Source organism: Hypomesus nipponensis, chromosome 17, assembly GCF_054491055.1.
Source record: "Hypomesus nipponensis isolate SF chromosome 17, ASM5449105v1, whole genome shotgun sequence".
NCBI classification, from domain to species: domain Eukaryota; kingdom Metazoa; phylum Chordata; class Actinopteri; order Osmeriformes; family Osmeridae; genus Hypomesus; species Hypomesus nipponensis.
The window spans coordinates 17663793-17688253 of NC_140377.1; the positions used below are offsets into that span (position 1 = coordinate 17663793).

General features: G+C 41.5%; 1 long non-coding RNA gene across 3 annotated transcripts; it reads right to left on the minus strand.

Moving 5' to 3' along the window:
* Window positions 1-6679: 6679 nt before the first annotated feature.
* Window positions 6680-11215, minus strand: LOC146253770 (uncharacterized). Of its 3 annotated transcripts, none has more exons than XR_014731813.1 (8): window positions 10615-11215; window positions 9751-9870; window positions 8958-9508; window positions 8790-8881; window positions 8599-8713; window positions 8125-8242; window positions 7827-7970; window positions 6680-7619 (listed from the first exon to the last, which is right to left on the minus strand). It is a non-coding gene; the product is annotated as an uncharacterized LOC146253770 (long non-coding RNA). The 3 variants fall into 3 exon arrangements; XR_014731812.1 differs by having other exon boundaries at window positions 8125-8273; XR_014731814.1 differs by having other exon boundaries at window positions 8096-8273.
* Between the last annotated feature and the right edge of the window lie 13246 nt (window positions 11216-24461).

Here is a 24461-nt window from a genome sequence, read left to right on the forward strand (position 1 = left end):
AGAACTGTGCTGACCAGCTGTCTCCGGTGTTCACCTACATCTTTAACACCTCCCTGGAGACATGCCATGTGCCAGCCTGTCTCAAGTCCTCCACCATCATCCCTGTGCCCAAAAAGCCCAGGCCAATTGGACATAATGACTAGTGACCCGTCGCCCTGACCTCTGTGGTAATTAAGTATTTTGAGCGCCTGGTTCTGGCACACCTTAAATCCATCACAGACCCTCTACTGGACCCCCTGCAGTTTGCTTTAAGAGCTAACAGGTCTGTGGACGACGCAGTTAACATGGCCCTCCACTTCACTCTACAGCACCTGGACTCCCCAGCATCCTACACCAGGATGTTTGTGGACTTCAGCTCTGCCTTCAATACCATCATCCCAGCCCTGCTATAGGACAAGCTCTCCCAGCTGAACGTGCCCGATTCCACCTGCAGGGGGATCACAGACTTTCTGTCTGACAGGAAGCAGTACGTTAAGCTGGGAACAGGTCTCTGACTCCCAGTCCATCAGCAGCGGATCACCTCAGGGCTGCGTCCTTTCTCCTCTGCTCTTCTCCCTGTACACCAAAAGCTGCACCTCCGGTCATCCGTCCGTCAAACTCCTGAAGTTTGCGGATGACACCACCCTTATTGGGCTCATCTCTGGTGGAGACGAGTCTGATTATAGGTGGGAAGCGGCCAACCTGGTGACCTGGTTGATGATGGTGCACTTCTACTCAGCCATCATTGAGTCCATCCTCACCTCGTCCATCACCTGGTACGCTGCTGCCACTGCCAAGGACAAGAGCAGGCTGGAGAGTATCATCAGCACTGCTGAGAAGGTGATTGGCTGCAATCTGCCTTCCCTCGAGGACCTGCACACCTCGAGGACCCTGAGGCGAGCGAGGAAGATTGTGGCCGACTCCTCCCACCCTGGACACTCCCTGTTTCAGTCACTCCCCTTTGGCAGAAGGCTGCGGTCCATCAGGACCAGTTTTTTCCCTTCTGCTGTTGGCCTCTTCAAGGCCATGGGTCCACACTGACTCTAAATGACTTCCTGCAAAAAACACATTACATCTACACAATTCTACCTTGTACATTTGTATCTTTTGTAATGTTTGTATTTTTTGTATTTTCATATTGTAATTTAGCAACTTATATTTTATTTTTGGCAACTTATATTTTATTGCACATTTTATTTAATTCTAATTCCACTTAGTACTGCTAGTTTATGTACCCTTAGTATAGATAATCCACATATTTGGGATGTGTTTGCCTTCGGCGAGTATTTGGACTACATAGACAAAGTCGATGTCAAAAGGTTCGTCTTGGTCACGATTGCGTTGGTTCTATTGGGATTTATGTTCCGTTGCACGGATTAGGTTTTAATTAAGTTTTTGTGCCAAAAGTGAAGCTAACGGTGGCTAACTTGCTAGCCACAGTCACTGACGCTACTGACGTTACTAACGTCACGAAATATCGCGTGACCACCTCAAGCAGAACATTAGTTTAGCAGCTCGTTAACTTCTGATAGACAGAAGTTCACACTTATTAACATTCAAATGTAAACCAGACGCCTCTGAAAATTCTTTAATTGTTTTTATAGCAGCAGGAATTTGAAACTGATTCTTCAGAAATAGTGTGGTATCATCTGCCAGCTGTGTCAATAGTAATTCACTACCAAGTAGAGAGATACCTTTCACAGCACTAGCTTTAATATGGTCAGCCAACAACTGAGCTACTAAAAGGAAGAGATAGGGGGAGGTAGGGCATCCCTGCCGTATACCTCTAGACACCTCGAATCTAGGGGATGTGCCGCCTGTTAACTGAATAGAACTATTACTATGCATATACAAAGTTTTAATAGCCGTAGAAAAGTAATGACCAAATCCAAACTTTCTCAGAGAATGCAAAATAAACTGATGCTCCACAGTATCGAAGGCCTTGTAAAAATCCAAAAACAAAATAAAACCATTATCATCAATCACGTCTGAGTAATCCAAAATGTCCAAAACCAGCCTAATATTATTTGTAATATGTCTTTTTGCCATGAAACCAGATTGTGTTTTATCAATAATAGAAGTCAACACCATCTTGAGTCTTTTAGCCAAAAGTATCGCTAGAATTTTATAATCATTGTTAAGTAAGCAAATTGGGCGCCAATTGTCAATTAGCAGTTTGTCTTTGTTGGGTTTGGGAATTAAAACAGTCACCCCTTGAGTCATAGTAGTTGGGAGGCAATTTTTCTTTAAGGATTCCGTAAAGACCTCCAATAAAAACTGAGCTAGTTCATCAGCAAATGCCTTGTAAAATTCAGACGTCAGCCCATCAGTACCAGGTGATTTGTTGTTTTTTAGCAGATTCAAATTATTCTTAATCTCCTGTAAAGAGATAATCTTATCGCACATCTCCATTTGGCTCCATTTGGCTCTCTCTTCTGTCTATCAAGGCGTGCACTTCCTCCTCTCTTTACAATATTCCAGTTAAAGATGAAGTTCTCTATTTGGGTATTGTAGTTACCAAAGACCAAAATAAGAGACGTCATTCCAATTTTTCCCCAGTCATTAAAAAATCTCAAGAGAGATTTAATCAATGGCTATTAAGAGATTTATCAATTAGAGGTAGAGTATTGATTACTAAGGCAGAGGGTCTCTCTCGTTTGACTTATGCAGCTTTGGCCCTGCATCTGGATAATAAGCTACTAAAGGAGATAGACAAAATGATATTCAATTTCGTCTGGAAAAATAAGACACATTATATAAGAAAGACTGTTCTTATGGATTCCTATGAAAATGGTGGACTAAATGTATTGGATTTTGGTACTTTAAATAATACTTTTAAAATAAATTGGCTGAAACAGTTTTTTGGAAACCCCTCTTCAGTTTGGAATATGATACCTCTCCATGTGTTGTCTAATCTTGGTGGCTTAAACTTTTTTCTTGCTTGTGACTATGACATTGACAAAATTCCCGTGAAATTATCTGCGTATCACCGACAAGTTTTTTTGGCTTGGTCTCTCATATACAAACACAATTTTTCTCCTCACAACTATTTGATCTGGAATAACAAGAACATTTTATATAAACACAAATCTCTCTTTTTGGAGAATTGGGTCTGTAATAATATCTTGCGGGTAGATCAATTATTTAATGAGAAGGGTCGTCCTTTCACTTATGAGGAGTTTCTTGCTAAATACAGGATTCCAGTCACACCTGGGGATTATGCAAAAGTATTTGGCGCAATTCCCTCTGGTATTTGTATGCTTTTTAAATCTCAGCCAAGGGTTACACTCCAAAATTGTCCTCTTGTGCATAATCCTGTTACAGTCTCCCCTATAGGCAAAACCTGCTTTTCCAATACTGGTAGAAATAATAATAGATCTATTCGATCTTTGTTTCAGAGAGATATAACTACGGTGTCTTGTGTTATTCCTTACTGGAATCGTTTTGTCAATGATATTGTTTGGAAGAATGTATGGCTTTTACCTAATCTATATTTAGTAACAAATAAAGTGAAGGAAATTTCTTTTAAACTTATCCATAAATGTTATCCAGCAAAAAGCTATATTAAGAAAAGATTTAAGAAAGACATTGATGTTGTTTGCACTTTTTGTAATGAATGTGAAGAAACGGTTGTGCATTTATTCTGGCATTGTCCAATTGTAAAATAATTTTGGCAAAATCTTTGGAAGTTTATTACTGAAAGTATTGAGGCAGATTTTTGTTTATTCTGGAAGTATGTATTGTTTGGGCTTTTTGACGGTTCCAGGAAAAATAACTGTGTATATATAATAAATTTTATTATTATTATGGCCAAGTATCATATTCATAGATGCAAATTCATAGGAAGATAACCTTGCTTTATTGCCTTGAACGGAGAGCTCAGACAATATATTTTTTCAATAAAAAATGCCAAAAATACCAAGGCCATTAAGACAGTAACAATCTGTAGTAGTTTAAATATATTAATGTAAAGGTTTATATCCCCTAGCGTGAATTTTTTGTTATGTTATTTTGTATTGATACATGTTTACTCCGAACGTAAATGTTTTTTTTACTTTTTGTATCTTGTAAACTCCAATGCACTTGACTTTGTTGAAATTGCTAATAAAAAATAAAAAATAAAAATAAAAAAGCTCGTTAACTTCTGGGAAATAGCTAGGCTAACTGCTTTACTGCAAGGGAGCTGCAGAAACACCACAAGCAAAGAGGCCAGGGTGATAACTATTTACTCATTTTACTTTGTGATATGAAACACAATTGTGAAGTGTAATGTACAATATAAGCTGATATAAGGAAGTAGTTACATCTACTTTCGGAAACAGTAGTCTACTATTTCACTGAAGCATTAGCATCATGACATTAGCCTCTGTTGCCCGGGTAACACATACAACTGCAGTCTATGATGCATCTGTTTTCAATCGTTAAAATAAACAATCCTCACAAATACATTTTCGTTGTAGGATTTATTATGACATTAGATTACAAGTAAACGATTTGTTGGTGAAATTACCATTACCTGTGGTTTCAAACCAGTGTAGCTCACTGCAACGCTGTAGCCTAGTCCTGTAGCTAACAAAAACATCTCCACAGCTGTTTACACTAGTACTAGTAGGAAGTCAAACGGCGGCACATGGTCGGCACTACCCTTACTTTAATCAAAAGCCTTTCAAAAGGTGAAACTATCTGACTAGTGACTACTAACCTGAACTCCATTGCCACAGCCTAAACTTCAATCTGTTAATGAAAATAATTCATTTCAGCTTAGACTGTACAACAGAAGTAACGTTAAATTGAATTCAACCAATGCAATCGCTACCAAGACAGTCTAGTAGTGGTAGCCTACAATTTACCGGGGCAGCTTCTCCACACAGCAGGGCTATATCGCGTTTTGCCTTGTTACTGACAACGATTGCTACCACTGACATTTTTATGAATTAGTGATTTTCCCCTAAATAAATGTCAAGCTTATTTACGTTTTTGGGGGCATATTTTCAGTTAGCAGATGATACTATTTGAATTGCGATTCCATCTGAGATAACTAGCTACTGCTGGTAACGTTGTTGTTAAAATACATTTCAAAGGGGGTTCTTTATTAATGAATGAATGCAATATGAGAAGGCTAAATGCCTGAAAATATCATGAGAAGGGAAAAACTTACAATGACGTTTAAGTCATAGAGATTAGGTAAATGTTTACACCGGTCTGCCAAATGTATTCATTTTGATTCAACTATGAGGTTGCTTATCACCATTCCCTCTTGCAGGGGAATGAGAAGACAACTATTTCATTTTACTCTTCACTCTTGGTATTTTGAGTTGTAAATGAGCAGAAAAAAATATGCTTTTAAATCTATGTAATCTTTATAAATAATAAGTAGGCTATGCATTTTAATATAAAATATACAGAAATATCAGTTGTAAAATGTAATTTAAATACGGACCCCTACAACCAAGACAAGCAAGCACACCCTACAATTTCCCCAGAAATTGCAACCTCTCTAGTTTAATTTTAGGTTCCTATATGTTTATTGAATGCACCTTCCTGTCTAAGTAAATTCCTTGTCTGTGCAAACTTTCATGGCGAATAAATCCATTTCTGATTCAGATTTTTTTCTGAAATGACTAATTATATAATGTAATGCCTAATTGACATACAAAATATATAAATTACAAATTAAATGAGACACTAAATATATAAATGTTACATGTATTTGTGTGCATATATATATATGCGTTTTAATGTGTTCACATTTATTTATTTATCCTTACATTTATACACGGTGTAACTTGCTGCAGCAAAATCAATCCATTGTCCGCCGTCACCAAGTCAGGGGGCGGGTTTAAGCCTCTGATTTGTGAATGAACAGAACTACCGACCCTCATTCCCAAGTCGTCAAAGACTCTTTGTCACGGCCCTAGGCGTCGGATTTGGACGTACAGGGTACCCTAGAAATTCTGCATTGACTCTGAAAAAAAAAAGAAAAAAGTTTTTAATTTGTAGTGGAAAATCTTCACGGATAATCTAGCTCTAGTTTTAAATGCCTGAAACTATGTTGTCATGGTGTATTGAAATTAATAAAACAAGTTGTTTCCAACATAGGGATAAACTATTTTAACATAAAAAAACAAAGCTACATTTATAAAAGTGGCTGACATTAATGTAAAGGAGGCAAGGGCAATTTAAAAAGCAAACAGAGCTGAAAGCACAAATGCTGAAAGTGAAGGACCACTACAGCAGAATCCTCAGCCACCAACCGCTCCTGGACATAGACTCGGAGGAGGATGAGACACCAGAAGAAAATGATGCAGCTGACAGTGATTTCAGCACTTCTGACCAGGACTAAGTGTGTCTAGTTATCTTGCCAATTTCACCTATAGGTCACACCTATGCTATTCTTGATTAGTTGTGTATCTGATTAGAATTATTAGAGTTTTTATTTTTATTCTGTTTCCAATGTCGAGACTGTCTGCTTTGATACTGCAGTTTTGACAAACTACTTCATAATTTGACCTTTGACATATGCAATGTTTTCAAATGCAGTGTTTAACTTTGTGTAATTTTGTACATAATATGTGCTCATCTTAATGTTGAAACCTGTATCAAAAATATGACTAAAACATCTTTCTATCACTTTAAAATTATTGCTACGGTGGAACCTTTTCTCTCTCTGGCTGACATATATTTTCAGATTATTTTACTAGTTTATAAATCACTCGAAAGTCATGCACTTCACTTCATTCCAATATATTTCATTATTCATTATTCATACCCAGTAGATCCTTAAGGACGGTCCTGTGGCACTGTACTTTTAACATTCCAAAGTTCCAAAAGCCAGGACAAAGAGACATGGACAGGCAGCTTTTAGTTTTTACGCTCCCAGCTTTTGCTACATAAGTAGCTTTACAAGTTTGCTTAATGTGTATTGTGTTCTGTACAGTTTGTGTGTGTCCTATGGTGTCTAAAGTAATAGGCCTCTTGTAAATCAAATATTTTCCAGTAACTTACCTTTAAATGCTAAGTGTGTTTTGTAATGTATATTGTCATAATGCACGCATATAAGCCTAGCAGTCATGGTAAAATGTTGTTGTGTTATGCTTCTTATGATAGATGTAGCCTGTTGTTATGAAATGTGTTATCTAAATTCAATTTTAACTGGGATTACTTTAACAAATGTAAAAAAAACAAATATGTATATATAATGTATTTATATAAATGAATACATATTTTTTGCCTGACATGCAATTGTTAAAATGGTCATTGTCAAAGCTGTTGTTCTGATGTTTGTGGCTGTCTGATATGAAGACAATCTCAGTAGGCCTAGGCTACGGTAACTAAGCCTGTCATAGCAATGAGAAAGTCAGTCTTTTCTAGAAAAGCTCCATAAGGGTAACTTTTTTGTACAACATAGCTGGCAACGCAATGGTTGCTAATGCACACACTGCAAGTATTCAAGAGTACATTTTCGGCCTCCCACAGTGGAAATTTTGGAGATCATCATCTTGGTAAGACGAGGCCTAACATAAGCGATGGCAACAAAGTCATTGGTGTGCAGTCATTGGTGTAGATGTTATACAGCAGCTGCACCTCCAGTCATCCGTCCGTCAAACTCTTGAAGTCCTCAGACATGTCAGCAAAAGAAGCTGTAAAATGATTACATTTCATAATATTATTAACATGCAATTCTAACAGTTGATAATGAAACAATAAATGAAGTTCAATAAAGTTCAAACATACTCAAAAGGGAAAGGACAGCGTTAGTTGCAGACCAGTCTGGCAGCAAACCAAACCCAAATATGGATGCAATTGCTTGTAGCTAAAATAGTTTCGTAAAAAAGAGATGTACTTACAGTTGGAGGAGATAGTTCCCAGCTTCAAATGTTGTGCCTTTATCACTGTCCAATGCTGCTGCATTTCACTGCAGAGGATCATTTCCTCCTCCTTCAGACGCTTCACAGCCATCACCTTCCTTTTGGTCTGAAGGTCTGCAGCAACTGCAAATTAAATTAATCAACATCAGAAGGGAAGATATTAAAGTTGAAACAACTTAAAAGCTATGGTCCTGATATGCCACTACTGCATAGAGATAATGAGTATTTGTTAAAACAGCATAGCCTACATTATAAGGTGTGAATCGGTGAAACTCACTCCTCAGGTATGTAATGGGCCACCTGCGTCAAGGAAGAGCTAGCTTTTCTTTGGCGTAGTTGGTAGTGGTTGCGCTTGGAAGTCGAGAGGTGGCAGGTTCGACTCCCTGTGGGACTCCCTGTGGGAGTCGAACCTGTCACTCTGAGTTTCTAAATGAGAGTCACAGTATATATACAACTAAAATCACTCAATTATATTCAGCAACCTGTTTGTTTTAAGCAGTTCTTATCTAGGGATGCGTACACTGACCCTTTCAAAAGGACAATAATATTCACAATCACAAAAATATTAGGGTGTGTATTTCTGTATGTCCCCTTAAGTTGGTGGGAACATGTAACTCCATGGCCCTTTACAGGGACCTTGATGCCATGCACACAGCTGTACTGTATGTGCTATATAACATCATTTATATATAACATAATTCAACATCAATCTATAAAGTATGCCATATAGCCTTTCATTAAGACAACTCACCTTCAGCCCATTGCTGCACATCACACACCCATGACTGCATTGTGTTGTCATCTACGCCCAGCTCATTTTTGATAGCATTCAGACTCTCCAGTTGTTCCTTAAGCATCCTTACAGTCTAATAATTACATTGATAAAGTCAATCCCTTGCCTTTGTCTGTCTTTACATTACTAGTGTCAATGTTCAAATTAACCTTAAGGTATCTCTGGCTCGAAGTGCAACCCATGTTCTCCACTTTCCTTTTATTCCACCCCCAAGCCAGGGGGGTCAGCATGTCTGTTTGACCTAAAGTCAAGGCCAGTGTGTAAAAATAGTTATTGTTTAACAGGAGATTGGATGGAACACACACAAACACACATACCTGCTTTAGACATGTACTTGGTTGTGATGGCTGCTCTGGACAGGAAACTGTTCACTTGCTCAACCTCTTCTCCAATTGTTGAGCCTGCACCTTCCTGAAAAGCGCCTCCCCATTTAATCTGTAAAGAAGTGAACACATGGCTCCTGCTAAATTTACAAACTAACACTAAATTTGTAATTAAAGCTACCATATACCTCACATTTCCCAGTGTGTGCCTTTGCATGCATGACCGAAAGGAAAGGACGCATGGACAAGAGATCCTTCATCTCAGGGCACTGCTGAGCCACCTTGGCCAGATGAGGAAAACATTTGCGAGCTACATCTGAGCAAAGGAGCATGATGTTTCCTGGGGTACTTGCTGCTAACGTCTTCTAGAGAAAAAGTGGGTACGCAAAAATCACTCCTCGATACATGTTTAGAGTACTGAGGAGGACTCCATGGCGACAAACAGCTATTTCAAGCTCCTCCTCCTCCAGTTTGCTGGTGGACTTCCTGGATAACTCCTTAGCTGCTGTCCAAGCTGGAGATCCACAAGCCCGTTTTCCTGACACCTATACATTCAAATTAAAACATAAATGACATCCAGTATGAATGATCAAACTGTATCAGGGTTGTTACTGGCAACATCTACTAAGAGTGACAGGTCTAGACTGTGTTCTGTTTACAGAACAATAAATAACTTTGATTTATGACGGCAAAGATTATTTAATTACACATAAAATAGTGACATGCCAGCAATGATACAAAAATTATTCTATTTTAATCCATACATGTCATACGTAATGTAGAGTACCTTGCATTTGATTTAAAGCGATAAAGCTTGCGGTTTCCATCAACGGAGACAGCAAGCATTTCTGGAGTGCAGGCAGGGCAGCTGAAAAATGTCTCCTGACACATCTTCTCCACCTGAAAACTTACAGCAACCCACTCCAAGAAGTCATACTTTTAATAGGTTCATTTAACATTTCATGTTATTTAGGCTATACTTATTTTTCATAAATCTGTTAAAGTGTTTGTACTTCCATTTTCATACACATTGTTATATTTGTAATCATTTACATCCTGCAATCCTCCTGAGATCAGCAAGGCTGATGCAGAGGGCATGAAGTTTTGGTGCGTAATTGACACATTAATGTTTATTGCAGCTTCAGTATATATACATATATATTACACAAAATAACTAATTGAGTAGGAATCATTTGCTGACACCTTGGTCCCCCCCAGTTCAAAAATTCCATTCCTTGCTTTCTGTATGCTCTAGACCAGAAGTAGGCAACAGCTGTTTACCATTTTATCATTTTTAAATAAAACGTGCTGGCCCCAAAATTACAAATTCAGCCATGGGTTCAGAAAGACATGCATTATTTCCATGTTGCTTACAACTCTCCAGTAAATCCAAATCCTTAGACATAAGGGCACATTTTTGGAAAGTGCCCAAACTGTACCCAGGATAATTACAGAAAGACATGCATTATTTCCATGTTGCTTACAACTCTCCAGTAAATCCAAATCCTTAGACATAAGGGCACATTTTTGGAAAGTGCCCAAACTGTACCCAGGATAATTACAAACAAGATAGCAATGTGCAACATGCACTAAAATAATTTAACATGTCAGAGGATTATGACACAATAATGCAAACATTTAAGAACAATACCTCCAAATCCTGAAGGATGTTATTGGCATCCTGAAGCTCTTCCTCCAACCCCAAAGTATCAGGATCTGATTACAAAGAACTAATTTTAGACACAGAGATAGACAGATAAAGATAGGTAGATAGGTAGGTAGAAAGATAGATGTTGGCTCTTAAAAGAGCCTTTGGGTTGATTATAGGAGGTCAGAGGTTGGTTGAGGTGAAGGGACAAGGTAAGTGCACTGGAGCTGCAAAGAAAGAAAGAAAGACAAGTGATTCCAAAGTGTGTTGCATGGTTATAATTTAATAGCAAACTAACCTAAAGATCAGACCTTAAGATGTTCTTCACTGATTAAATTGATTTAAAATCTACAAGTTCCATTACTGATATGCGAGTAAGATACAGTAGTATTGGATAGGAAGGTAAACCCTTATGGAAGCAAATCGTGACCAAAATTAAAATAAAAATGCATTTCCAGAAATGTTTTTTCATTCTAAGAATGTGGCTGCACTATTTGACTCATAAATGAAATTAGTAATCAATCATCCTATTTGGACACGCAAGTGTAGTGATCCTGGAAGCTATGTTGTCGGGGGCTTTATGCCCCTGGTAGGGTCTCCCAAGGCAAACAGGTTCCAGGTGAAAGACCAGACAAAGCGTGGCTCAAAAACCAACCATGAAGAAACACAACAATGGTTCTCAGTTGCCCCTGCCCGGAAGCGGGTCACCGGGGCCCCCCCCTGGAGCCAGGCCCGGGGGTGGGGCTCGATGGCGAGCGACTGGTGGCCGGGCCTTTTCCCATGGGGCCCGGTCGGGCACAGCCCGAAGAGACAACGTGGGACCCTCTTCCAGTGGGCTCACCATCCGCAGGAGGGGTCATGGGGGTCGGGTGCAGTGTGAGACGGGCGGCGGCCGAAGGCGGGGGCCTTGGCGGTCCGATCCTCGGCTGCAGAAGCTAGCTTTAGGGACGTGGAACATCACCTCGCTGGCGGGAAAGGAGCCTGAGCTGGTGCGCGAGGTAGAGAGTTTCCGGCTAGATATAGTCGGCCTCGCCTCGACGCACAGCACAGGCTCCGGAACCAGTCTCCTTGAGAGGGGCTAGACTCTCTTCCACTCTGGAGTTGCCCTTGGTGAGAGGCGTCGAGCTGGGGTGGGAATACTTGTTTCCCCTCGGTTCGGTGCCTGTACATTGGGGTTCACCCCGGTGGATGAGAGGGTAGCCTCCCTCCGCCTTCGGGTGGGGGGACGGGTCCTCACTGTCGTTTGTGCTTATGCACCAAACGGCAGCTCAGAGTACCCACCTTTTTTGGAGTCTCTGGAGGGGGTGCTGGAAAGCGCTCCTCCCGGGGATTCCCTTGTCCTCCTGGGGGACTTCAATGCTCATGTGGGCAATGACAGTGAGACCTGGAGGGGCGTGATTGGGAGGAACGGCCCCCCCGATCTGAACCCGAGTGGTGTTCTGTTGTTGGACTTCTGTGCTAAACACGGCTTGTCCATAACGAACACTATGTTCAAGCATAAGGGTGTCCATATGTGCACCTGGCACCAGGACACCCGAGGTCTGAGTTCGATGATCGACTTCGTAGTCGTGTCGTCGGACTTGAGGCCGCATGTCTTGGACACTCGGGTGAGGAGAGGGGCGGAGCTGTCAACTGATCACCACCTGGTGGTGAGTTGGCTCCGATGGTGGGGGAGGACGCCGGTCAGGCCTGGCAGGCCCAAACGTAATGTGAGGGTCTGCTGGGAACGGCTGGCGGAACCCTCTGTCAGAAATAGCTTCGATCATGTCTCGGGGGGGGCCGGGGACATTGAGTCTGAATGGGCCATGTTCCGGGCCTCCATTGTTGAAGCGGCTGACCGGAGCTGCGGCCGCAAGGCGGTCGGTGCATGTCGCGGCGGTAACCCTCGGACCCGGTGGTGGACTCCGGAGGTGAGGGATGCCATCAAGCTGAAGAAGGAGGCCTATCGGGCTTTATTGGCTGGTAGGACTCCTGAGGCAGCTGATGTGTACCGGCAGGCCAAGCGGAACGCGGCTTTGGCGGTCGCGGAGGCAAAAACCCGGGCATGGGAGGAGTTCGGCGAGGCCATGGAGAATGACTTCCGAACGGCTTCAAAAAGGTTCTGGACCACCATCCGGCGACTCAGGAGGGGGAAGCAGTGCTCTGTCAACACTGTATACGGTGGGGACGGTGCGCTGCTGACTTCGACGGGGGACGTCCTGGATCGGTGGAAGGAATACTTTGAAGACCTCCTTAATTCCACCAACGCGCTTTCCGACGTGGAGGCAGAGTCTGGGGACATCGGGGGGGGCCCTTCTATCTCTGGGGCCGAGGTCGCCGAGGTGGTTGAAAAGCTCCGCGGTGGCAGGGCCCCTGGGGTGGACGAGGTCCGCCCGGAGTTCCTTAAGGCTCTGGATTCCCTGATCGGGGCTGTCCGGTCCCTGTACGACCGGTGCCAGAGTTTGGTCCGCATTGCCGGTAGTAAGTCGAACTTGTTTCCGGTGAGGGTTGGACTCCGCCAGGGCTGCCCTATGTCACCGATTCTGTTCATTACCTATATGGACAGGATTTCTAGGCGCAGCCAGGGTGTTGAGGGGGTCCGGTTTGGTGACCTCAGGATCGGGTCGCTGCTTTTTGCGGATGATGTGGTCCTGTTGGCTTCATCGGGCCGTGACCTTCAGCTCTCACTGGAGCGGTTCGCAACCGAATGTGAAGCGGCTGGGATGCGAATCAGCACCTCCAAATCTGAGGCCATGGTTATCGACCGGAAAAGGGTGGAGTGCCATCTCCGGGTCGGGGAGGAGATCCTGAACCAAGTGGAGGAGTTCAAGTATCTCGGGGTCTTGTTCACGAGTGAGGGAAGAATGGAGCGCGAGGTCGACAGGCGGATCGGTGCGGCGTCCGCAGTGATGCGGGCTCTGCATCGGTCCGTCGTGGTGAAGAAGGAGCTGAGTCGAAAGGCGAAGCTCTCTATTTACCAGTCGATCTACGTTCCTACCCTCACCTATGGTCACGAACTATGGGTAGCGAATACAAGCGGCCGAAATGAGCTTTCTCCGCAGGGTGTCCGGGCTCTCCCTTAGAGATAGGGTGAGAAGCTCGGTCATCCGGGAGGGGCTCAGAGTAGAACCGCTGCTCCTCCGCGTCGAGAGGAGCCAGCTGAGGTGGCTCGGGCATCTGATTAGGATGCCTCCTGGACGCCTCCCTGGTGAGGTGTTCCGGGCACGTCCCACTGGGAAGAGGCCCCGGGGAAGACCCAGGACACGCTGGAGGGACTATGTCACTCGGCTGGCCTGGGAACGCCTCGGGGTCCCCCAGGAAGAGGTGGTGGAAGTGGCCGGGGAGAGGGAAGCCTGGGCCTCCCTGCTTAGGTCGTTGCCCCCGCGACCCGATCCCCGGACAAGCGGCAGATGACGACGACGATCATCCTATTTGCATTTTAATTTTCTTCTTTAAGAGTGCTCAATCTTTTACTTTGTTAAAATGAAAAAGAAATAGACATTTGAGATTTAATTTTCAAAATATGCCCCAGCAAATATAGCCTGGCTTTGACCTCCTACGTACTTCCGCTCAATTTGGATTTTGCTTCTGTACTAGGTCTGGCCATAGGGTATGTCAGTCAAATTTTTCAGGTTGATTTTCTACCGGCGAATCAGCGAACAGAGGGTGTGGCTGAGAACGATGACGTTGATGTTGTGCGCTAGTTTGTGTTGTAGTTCCGTAATGGCGGCAGAGAAAGATGCGAGCGAAGCCATTCAGTCCATTGTGGCAACACTGACGAATATCTATAAACTAAAGCCGGAGCAAGAACAAGTTTTGCTGAGTTTTGTTGGTGGCCATGATGCTGTGGCCCTCCTCCCCATGGGGTTCGGGAGCAGTTTGATTTTCCAGCTATGGGAGCTAGCTCTGTAACAGTAGTGGTGAAGGAATTGGCTAAGGTGAACGCTAGCAAATGGTTATGGCAGATCAGAGTGGCTCTGGGCAGATCCAATAGTTTTAAACTTCAACAGAGTACCCGCCTACAAGAAAGTCAACGCTTGTCAATGGAGCGAGACCAGACTCTCTGTACAAATTAAATCTACGAGAGTCTGGTTAGGACCAGGCTACAGCAAATAGATACCAAAATTCAATTTGAAATTGAAGTGCATTTGCAGAAATGTTTTTTCATTTTAAGAATGTGGATGCATTATTGGACTAAAAAAATTAAAATAATAAAATTTGTATATAAAATTAGTAATCAATCATTATATTTGCATTTTCTTCTTCAAGACTGCACATGTTATGCCATGATCAAAAAGAAAACAGAGCGGACATTGCTTTTTTGTTTTCGTGGTCAGCCCGGAGTGCCCGAAAAGTACTAGCCTGGTCCTAACCAGACTCATCTACATTATTTTACCTTCAGTTAATTTAACTAATCTGGATAGGCACTGAGATGTAAACCTACGTTTACTAGTTTATTTACTAGCATAACCCTGTCATGGGCAGCGTCCTGACTTTCTAGCAAGTGAATAGCTAGCCAAACGTTATACATAGCTATTAACGTTAACGTTAGCTACTTTTAACCAGAGATAACTTGCCTAAACCGAGCATAACATCAGTGGTGAAAGTAAGCCGGTACTGTCAATAACAATAATGTGATGACATCCTTGTTTATCTTCGTTACGTTGAGTTGACTGTGTGGTCTGCCACACAGCTTTATCCACCGGAGACATTTGGCCTTGTCTTGTTTTGAATTGGGAAATGGGATAAAATATACCCCATTGCCCATCCTCTCATGATACCTCGTATCAGTGTTGCATCTACCCCATGCCATGCATGTTTGACCATTGTTTTTACACTTGTTTGTTATTACAACAAACCCGATAAAACAAGGGAAGAATCCCTTTTCCTAATGCTACTCTATGGAGTTGTAAACTGAAGATTTGTGATGTGTCGTTCGTGAACGATTCGTTCATTTTGAACGAATCCTTATAAGGACCCCGGAGCATAGAGTTAATATAACTAGAGTAAGCTACTTTTGTCTTCCAAGATGGCGTCCCCATTAATTTCTATGAAAAGTGCTCAGTGGAAGCAGTAAGCAAGCGAAAGTTGTAACAATATAACGACCATAACAATATTGTGATCAGACAGACATGATAACCACATCTTCCTCATCTACCTCATCTTCGTCTTTTTAATATCACCAGATATTATAACAAATTATATTAGGCTATAATTACGTTTGTCATGCCATGAGCACAATAACGATCATACAAAATGTTAAATCTGCTTTAAAATAACGAAAATAAACGCTACAAACAACCGTCGTGTGTGTGCAACCATTTGTAAAATGTACTACAATAAAGCAGGCAACTGTAGATTATCAAGCACTTTCTCTTTGTTCTCATTCAGCTCAGGTAGGCTAAATCAGCGGTTTGCTAATGTTCCCTTGTTTTGTGCTCGTCCCCTGTTCTTATTGGCGAGCACGTTTCCAGGCAACTTTGCTTGACTAAGCACATAATTGGGATGCTAGTTTACCCATTTGGGATTGGTTTCAAATTTTGGAAAAATCATTTTAGAAAAAGTATTCAATGAAAAAGCTAGTAGTATGAGCCAGATTTGAGAATGCAATACGACCTACATCCACCGGTGCCGTTGCCTCGCGGCACCCCCATCAACAGCGCAAGACACAACGGTAGGCTATCTGCATTGATTCTTACATCGCAGTAGCAGCTAACTACTGGATACCACTGTAACTAACAGGTGAGAAAGTTGGTGATACTTGAATGGATCATTGAAATGATAAGATCAAAGTTATCTTCACACTCAATTTAATGTGTAAGAATGTGTTGACATTTAGGATTTGTGTCAGAGAGAGTTGAGTTAGGCTGCTGCTGTTATTTTTGCAAACGTGTAAGATTATCTCTGGCTAGCGACTGCGAGCTAGCGCTAGCTAGTTATCTTAAATACATTCCCAGCTGTCACTAGTCATAGATAACAAACTGTCGCTAGTTTACACTCGAAATTGAAATAAAAGCATGAGCATAGAAGGCAGCATATTTAAACTTAAATGAGTTTGTTTATTGATTTGCTAGAAATCATCACAACCGGAGAATACAGCTGCTGTAAACGGTTAAGTAATCAACATCCGTTATACAGTTCTGCACCATTAACAGCCTCAACAATAAAAAGGACGAGCTATATTTTTCATCTTACCTCTTTAGTTTTTCCTAGAGTGTATTATGGGACATAATACACAGACAGACACTCTCAAATATGTTCTTAAGAATAACAAATAGGCCTAAGCTAACAAACACAAAAGACACACACACACGCGTCATATTTTTGCTTTTCTCTCTCTTTATGTATACAAATATGTATACATTATAAAAATGAATGGAATATTGCACTTAAAATGCTACAGTTTACCTAAATAAATTATCGCCTAAAATGACAATTCATATCATGTCTTTCTGTCACTTGCACTAAAAACATCCCCGTCTCATGTTAAGATCCCGAACCCCCCCACATAATCATGACACATCGCACTCGCACATGATCTAAGCACCCATTCCAATAACATGGGATTATCAATAAGACATCATTAGTGTCCATAAAACTAGATGAGCCGTTAGAAAACTTCTGCTCTGAGTGATGCAGTGTGTGAGGTTTAAAATAGCAGTTTTTGACAATCATGTGCCACCCCAAATAAAAGACTGTCCAGAGCTGGCCCCCCCAGAAATAATATCCTGGCTACGCCCCTGGTACCAACCCTTTCCGTTTTGAGTTAATGTAATGTGTTTTGGAGTTAATGTGATGTTGTTTCCCATTTGGGGGAGCGTGTCTTTGTATTGGGGGGAGGTGAGGCACGTCATCCAATTTGGGGAAAGGTTACTTGTATTTGGGGGGAGTGTTTTCATTTGGGGGATGCACTCATATTAGTGGGTGTGATTTGCACTTCAGGGCCACCGTAGTTTCCGCCTGTTTGAAATTATTTGCAACACATCATAATTAAGCTTGACTTTTAGCCTGACACAGAGATTTGTCGAAATAAGTCTTGCTTTTCCTTTATCTATGTTGATGGAACACCCCCCAGATCACCCATTTGGGCCAATATGGGAAAACAGAAGAAAAAAACTTCCCTGACCTTTCTGAAATGAGACGATCAAGCACTCTCCTGGAGAATGTGAAGTGCATGTCAAGTCAATTTCTTTATAAAGCACATTTAAAAACAGGAAACGCCGACCAAAGTGCTGTACAAAGTTATCAAATAAGGCAAACAACAGGTTCACAGGCCCGTAAAAGATAAAGAAGTTCCATTATATGGGGATGGGACAAGAAACCCACCCAAATAAGCTTCGGTTAAACATGCGTGGGAGTAAATTGCCACAATTGGTAGCTACAAATCAAGTTCACATACATAGAGATTTCTCATGAAAATCTTTTTAATTATTGACATGACAGAAATTTAACACAGCCATATAATAAATAAAAACAATGTAACTCAGCTTCGAAGAAGACCCTAGGGTCCTTGGCCTCGCCAGCAGGTTGCACGGGCCAAGCATGCGCCCTTAAAATTGCATCTGAATAACGCGCCACTGACTTGAGACTAATTTTACGTTTTTTCTGGTCTGTGGCGGAATTGTTTTCTGAAACTGCAAAATAGCACCAGGGAACGTTTGTGCCAGAACACGCCTCCTATATTCGCTGAACCGCCCCCGGAAGCGCACGTTCATTCCCTAATTAACGTGCTTCAGATGTGCGTCTGTGAAGGGAAAAGTTTGCTGAGCGTCGAGTGCAAAATAGGAATGATACATGCGTTGGTGTACTAAGTCAATTGCGCTGGGTGCAAGATAGGGCCCGATGTGTCTTTAAGATCTAGTCTTGCAGGGTAAATCCATTAGGAGCAGAGCTCCCCTTTGGGGTGAAGCTCCACAAAAGAGAACAATAGTTAATGGAGGTAACTCCAGTTCTATGAGTGGAGGGTATTGTATGTATTTTAGACTTTTGGTAGGATGAGTGACAGCTGTCACTCCCTAATATAAGACACCTGTGTGAGACGGATTCATTTGATCTTCAGTCATGGCTGCAATTGGCAGCGGGTAAACCATTAGAAGCAGAGCTCCCCACTCATTGAACTGGAGTTGGCTCCATTAATTATAGTTTTCATTCCTTTTATTCCCGTCATTCCTAAGAAGAATTTGAAAAAAAGTGTCAGATCTTATGATCTCGAAGATTAAAGGGGCAATTTACTGTTTGTTTTTTTTGGTATTTCACACTGTTCCTTAAGGTCTCCAAATAGGGTATGTAACATTGGTTGGGTTGAAAATGGCCCGGGTGCTGTTCTATGCCCACTGACAGATCCTCTGAAATGTTCCCTGGAAAAAACACTAGCTTTTCTCGTTTTATGGTACGCTCATTAATATTCTGATGAGCTGCGCGCTGATTGGTTGGTTTTCAACGAGTGAAGCTGGGGAGCAAAAACGCAACACGGCCAACAGCAGCACTCGCTGAAACACCGAAGTTGGAGACTTGAAATAAAAACGTGCAAATAAATCTATTGTGTCTACACAACACTGTTTTCAACAGGTTGACTATATATCATTTGAAATGATAACATTACTTGTTTCCACTTCTGTTGTTGAAGCAAACTGGATTGACTTGGGTGGGTAGAACGTTAGGCTACAGCTTAGCAACCAAACCATATCCTGATTCTACTTGGCTTCAGTTAGCTAGCTAGCTCTAAATAACTTGCTGAAAAATAACATGACCAAGATCTGGACAATCATGCATCTTGAATTGTACATTTACATTACACAGGTTATTTATTTGAATGAAACACAAGTCAGGAACATGAATCAACATTAGCCCCATTGCCAATAAACTAGGCTAAATTATCAGACATTCTACCTATGTTCTTGCGTTAGAAAGCTAAACTTGTTTACATGCCTACAGTCTAGGTGTTACTAGTAACAGTTACTAGCAATGTTACCGTATCCTGTATCAAGCACCTGCCTGTCTCCAGTTCTTTCAAATATATTATCTAGACAGGCGTTAGCAAAAAGCCTGACTGCTGTTTGTTTTCTGGTTATTTTTCGGAAGCTTCCCTTCTAATGCCGACTACAGCTAGTCTAGCTAGAGTCATTTGATGTGTGTAGAAACTTATTTAGCATTCTACCTGGTATGCTATATTATACAGGAAACGTTAGCATTGCTAATAACTGTTAGCACAACATCATACTGTCCTTATAGGCGGTTGCAATGAGCATACGGACGGAACAGCACCTCTTTCCAGGTTCAGCTTCCTAGCAAATCCTGCTTGCAATTGTCCAAGGTTGTCAAAACTGTCTTGGGTGAAATGTTCAGAGCAAATGAATGATTGAGTGTCGAACTTCGCCGGGATCTTCTCATAAGACAACAGCAGCCATGCCTGTTGAATGTCTGGCTCCTTGGGAAGACTGTGAGTGTTAGCCTTCCCTGTAGGCTACAGCCTGGAACACAGCATTTACGACCGTGGTCCATTTTCAATATCCTTGTTATAATTCAAAACTTTCTTCTTTGTAATTCCTTATATGTAGCTTACACAGAGCAGCGTGCAGCTAAACTAGTATTGGAGATGGACGCTACCTCGGGCTGGTATGGATGTAAATTCTGGGGCGTGACAAAGATACAGACCAGAGCCAATAAGAGGGCGATCACCGGTCCTACGTAGGACCGGTAGTTTTGTTGAAAAGCCAATTTAGTTTTACAGCCAATTTTTTTCTTTTTGAGATTTGAATAGGAAAGAGGTGTCAATGGACTTTGATATTCACGGTATGTTCATTTGACCCACCGAACTGTCGTTATTCAACTATGACAAGGTAAAATCGGTTTTGCAGTCAATTGCCCCTTTAAGAAATGTAATGAAGATATTGTATAGGCCTACATACATATAGCATCAATAGTAAAAGCCTACAGTTGTTTTAACATTAGTTACAAATGCTAAAGGAGATAATTTGCAGTACCTAGGCTAGCATAATACTATAAAATCATTATAATAGATGTCATTTATTGGATATGCCCATCAACAACTTGTAAAACATTGTATTTGAACTGTTATGTGCAAAATGGTCCATATTATGCAGAAGTTGAACATCATGTGTTGCAGTTCTATGTTTTTATGTCAAACAGATCCAACGTTGTGGAAGTTAGATTGATTGGCCAATCTTTCTGGTATTTTTCTAGTGAACAAGGTGTAAAAGACTATTGATTTGAAATTTGACTAACTTAACTGAGTCAAATGACTCCGTTAACTTTTCAAATGACATTGCTAAGAAAGATGCCTTTTCAGACTTCAGTCTATCTTCACCTGGACCTCTGTCTATTTACTCGGGTCATTAGAGGTACAGTCACCAGTTACAGTGCCTTGCGAAATATTGGCCCCCCTTGAACTTTTTGACCTTTTGACACATTTCAGGCTTCAAACATAAAGATATAAAACATTTTTTTGTTGTTGAAAAAATCAACAACAAGTGGGACACAATCATGAAGTGGAACGAAATTTATTGGATATTTCAAACTTTTTTAACAAATCAAAAACTGAAAAATTGGGCGTGCAAAAGTATTTGGCCCCTTTACTTTCAGTGCAGCAAACACTCTCCAGAAGTTCAGTGAGGATCTCTGAATGATCCAATGTTGACCTACATGTCTAATGATGATAAATAGAATCCACCTCTGTGTAATCAAGTCTCTGTTTAAATGCACCTGCTGTGTGATAGTCTCAGAGGTCCGTTTAAAGCGCAGAGAGCATCATGAAGAACAAGGAACACACCAGGCAGGTCCGAGATACTGTTGTGGAGAAGTTCAAAGCCGGATTTGGATACAAAAAGATTTCCTAAGCTTCAAACATCCCAAGGAGCACTGTGCAAGTGATAATATTGAAATGGAAGTTGTATCAGACCACTGCAAATCTACGAAGACCCGGCTGTCCCTCTAAACTTTTAGCTCATACAAGGAGAAGACTGATCAGAGATGCAGCCAAGAGGCCCATGATCACTCTGGATGAACTGCACTCTATCCATAGGACAACAATCAGTCGTATACTGCACAAATCTGGTCTTTATGGAAGAGTGGCAAGAAGAAAGACATTTCTTAAAGATATCCATAAAGTGTCATTTAAAGTTTGCCAAAAGCCACCTGGGAGACACACCAAACATGTGGAAGAAGGTGCTCTGGTCAGATGAATCCAAAATCGAACTTTTTGGCAACAATGCAAAACGTTATGTTTGGCGTAAAAGCAACACAGCTCATCACCCTGAACACACCATCCCCATTGTCAAACATGGTGGTGGCAGCATCATGGTTTGGGCCTGCTTTTCTTCAGCAGGGACAGGGAAGATGGTTAAAATTGATGGGAAGATGGATGGAGCCAAATACAGGACCATTCTGGAAGAAAACCTGATCAAGTCTGCAAAAGACCTGAGACTGGGACGGAGATTTGTCTTCCAACAAGACAATGTTCCAAAACATAAAGCAAAATCTACCATGGAATGGTTCACAAATAAACATATCAAGGGGTTAGAATGGCCAAGTCAAAGTCCAGACCTGAATCCAATCGAGAATCTGTGGAAAGAACTATAAACTGCGGTTCACAAACGCTCTCCATCCAACCTCACTGAGCTTGAGCTGTTTTGCAAGGACGAATGGGCAAAAATGTCAGTCTCTCGATGTGCACAACAGATAGAGACATACCCCAAGCGACTTACAGCTGTAATCTCAGCAAAAGGTGGCGCTACAAAGTATTAAGTTAAGGGGGCCAAATACTTTTGCACACCCAATTTTTCAGTTTTTGATTTGTTAAAAAAGTTTGAAATATCCAATAAATTTCGTTCCACTTCATGATTGTGTCCCACTTGTTGATTTTTTCAACAACAAAAAAAATGTTTTAATATCTTTGTTTGACGCCTGAAATGTGGCAAAAGGTCAAAAAGTTCAAGGGGGGCCAATACTTTCGCAAGGCACTGTAGCTCAATTATAACTTTTTTTACAATTGAGAAACCATTTATGATTTAACTTCACTATATTTTTTGTGTGTGTTCATGTGTCACTTAAGACCAATCCTGGTGCTACAATCGTTGTGGTAAGTAACTTCCCATTGTCTTTGAAAGCTATTATCAATATTCAGCTAATATTTGGTTGTTTATCTTTAATACCTTTTCTCTTTCCTTAGTTGAATCTCCTTTTTATTGGCTTGCCCTTCTCTACTCAGTGTGGGGGCTATAGCCAGTCGTCCATCAATATTCAGAGTATATTCAGGAATCCTGAAGTTAATTTCAATACCTTTTTAAGACTTTTTGAAGACCTTCTCAAATTATTTTAAGACCTCATCGCAGGGCTCCAGACTGCGACCAAATGGTTGCATTTTGCGACCAGTTTTTGAGACAGTGCGAGCATTTTTTACAAGCACTCACGCATGTGCGACCTATAAATTTGGAATGTATTGGTTGTGCACAATGTCAGCACACATTAGCAACGACGCATAGATACGACGTTCTAGTAAGACAGCGATATCAGCGTTCCTTCTGCACTAGTACCGTAGGTAAAAGTCCAGGAAAGTTGAGGCTATTTTTCGCTAGGTATCACTATAAACCTAGCTAAGTCTTGGAAAGTTTAGGCTGTTTTTCGCTAGGTTCCTACGAACATGTCTTAATCTGCCAGACAAGTGGGTTCCCCTTCGTTATTTTGGTGAGCAGTTTCACTAGCCCTTCTTACCCGGCGTCATGGAGCCTAGCAGCTAAATACTTATTTAGCACTAGCGTTGCTACTGTATCCCTGGCTGTGTTTGAGCTGTTGCGGTGTTATACTCAGGAAGTATCGTGTTGTGGTGTCGGAGGACTGATCGAAAAGTGCATCATACATTTAAGTCATTTAGCTAAGACTTGCATGTACAGTACGTAATGTCACATTAAATAATGTATTAAACTCAAGCTTATGGTGCGTCGCTGTAGATCAGTTGTAAAAATGACAGTAAAAAAACGGATCCATCTGCAACCGACGCAGGCACACCCCACAATTTCCCCAGAAATTGTACCAGGGGCGATTCTAGGATCAGACCTTTTGGGGTGCTCAGCCTCAATGAGAATGTGACATGAATACAGTGCCTTGCAAAAGTTCTAAACGTAAACCCCCTTGCTAATATAAATCCCTAATTTCACTGGATAACAATTAATACATGTATTATAATGCAAAATATTGAATGAATTAAAAAACTAAGGATGTCCCTTTCTTCATGAACTACCAGCATCAATTTATAATAAGCAATATATATATTAAAAAAAAAAGATTACATTTAGGGGTGCTTGAGCACTCCTAAAAAGGGTCTAAAATTGCCACAGAATTTTACCCTCTCTAGTTACATTAATTAATGTATTGCAGGTCAATATAAGGTGTGCCCCTACATTTTTAGCTTGCTCCTAAAATGTTCAGTCAGGGGCTACTATGCTCCTAGTAAAAAAAGTTAGTCTGGAGCCCTGCCTCATCGCCACTTCAAGTTGTAATCTGCAAAAAAACTTAAACTTACTAAACAGTTGTAGTTTGCAAATAAATCTATAGAGCACAACCATACAACAGAACTCCGATAAGCTCGGAAGAAACAAAACTCAAAATAATAAATTAAAGAATAAAAGACAAGGTTTATAGACATATTTGAATGTTTGAGTTCAGTGAGCGGTGATTTACCGCAGTATTGAGACACCAGATAACCTCCGCGCGCATCGTTGATGTGCCACCCATAGCCACCCTGATGTCGGCAGAAGATGGGGCAGAGGTCGCTGTCGTAGCCGTTTTGACAAGTTCAGCTGTTTTGTTGGGTGGTGGTGTCGCTGGTGGAGCACAGAAACTGGCAATGGACAGCT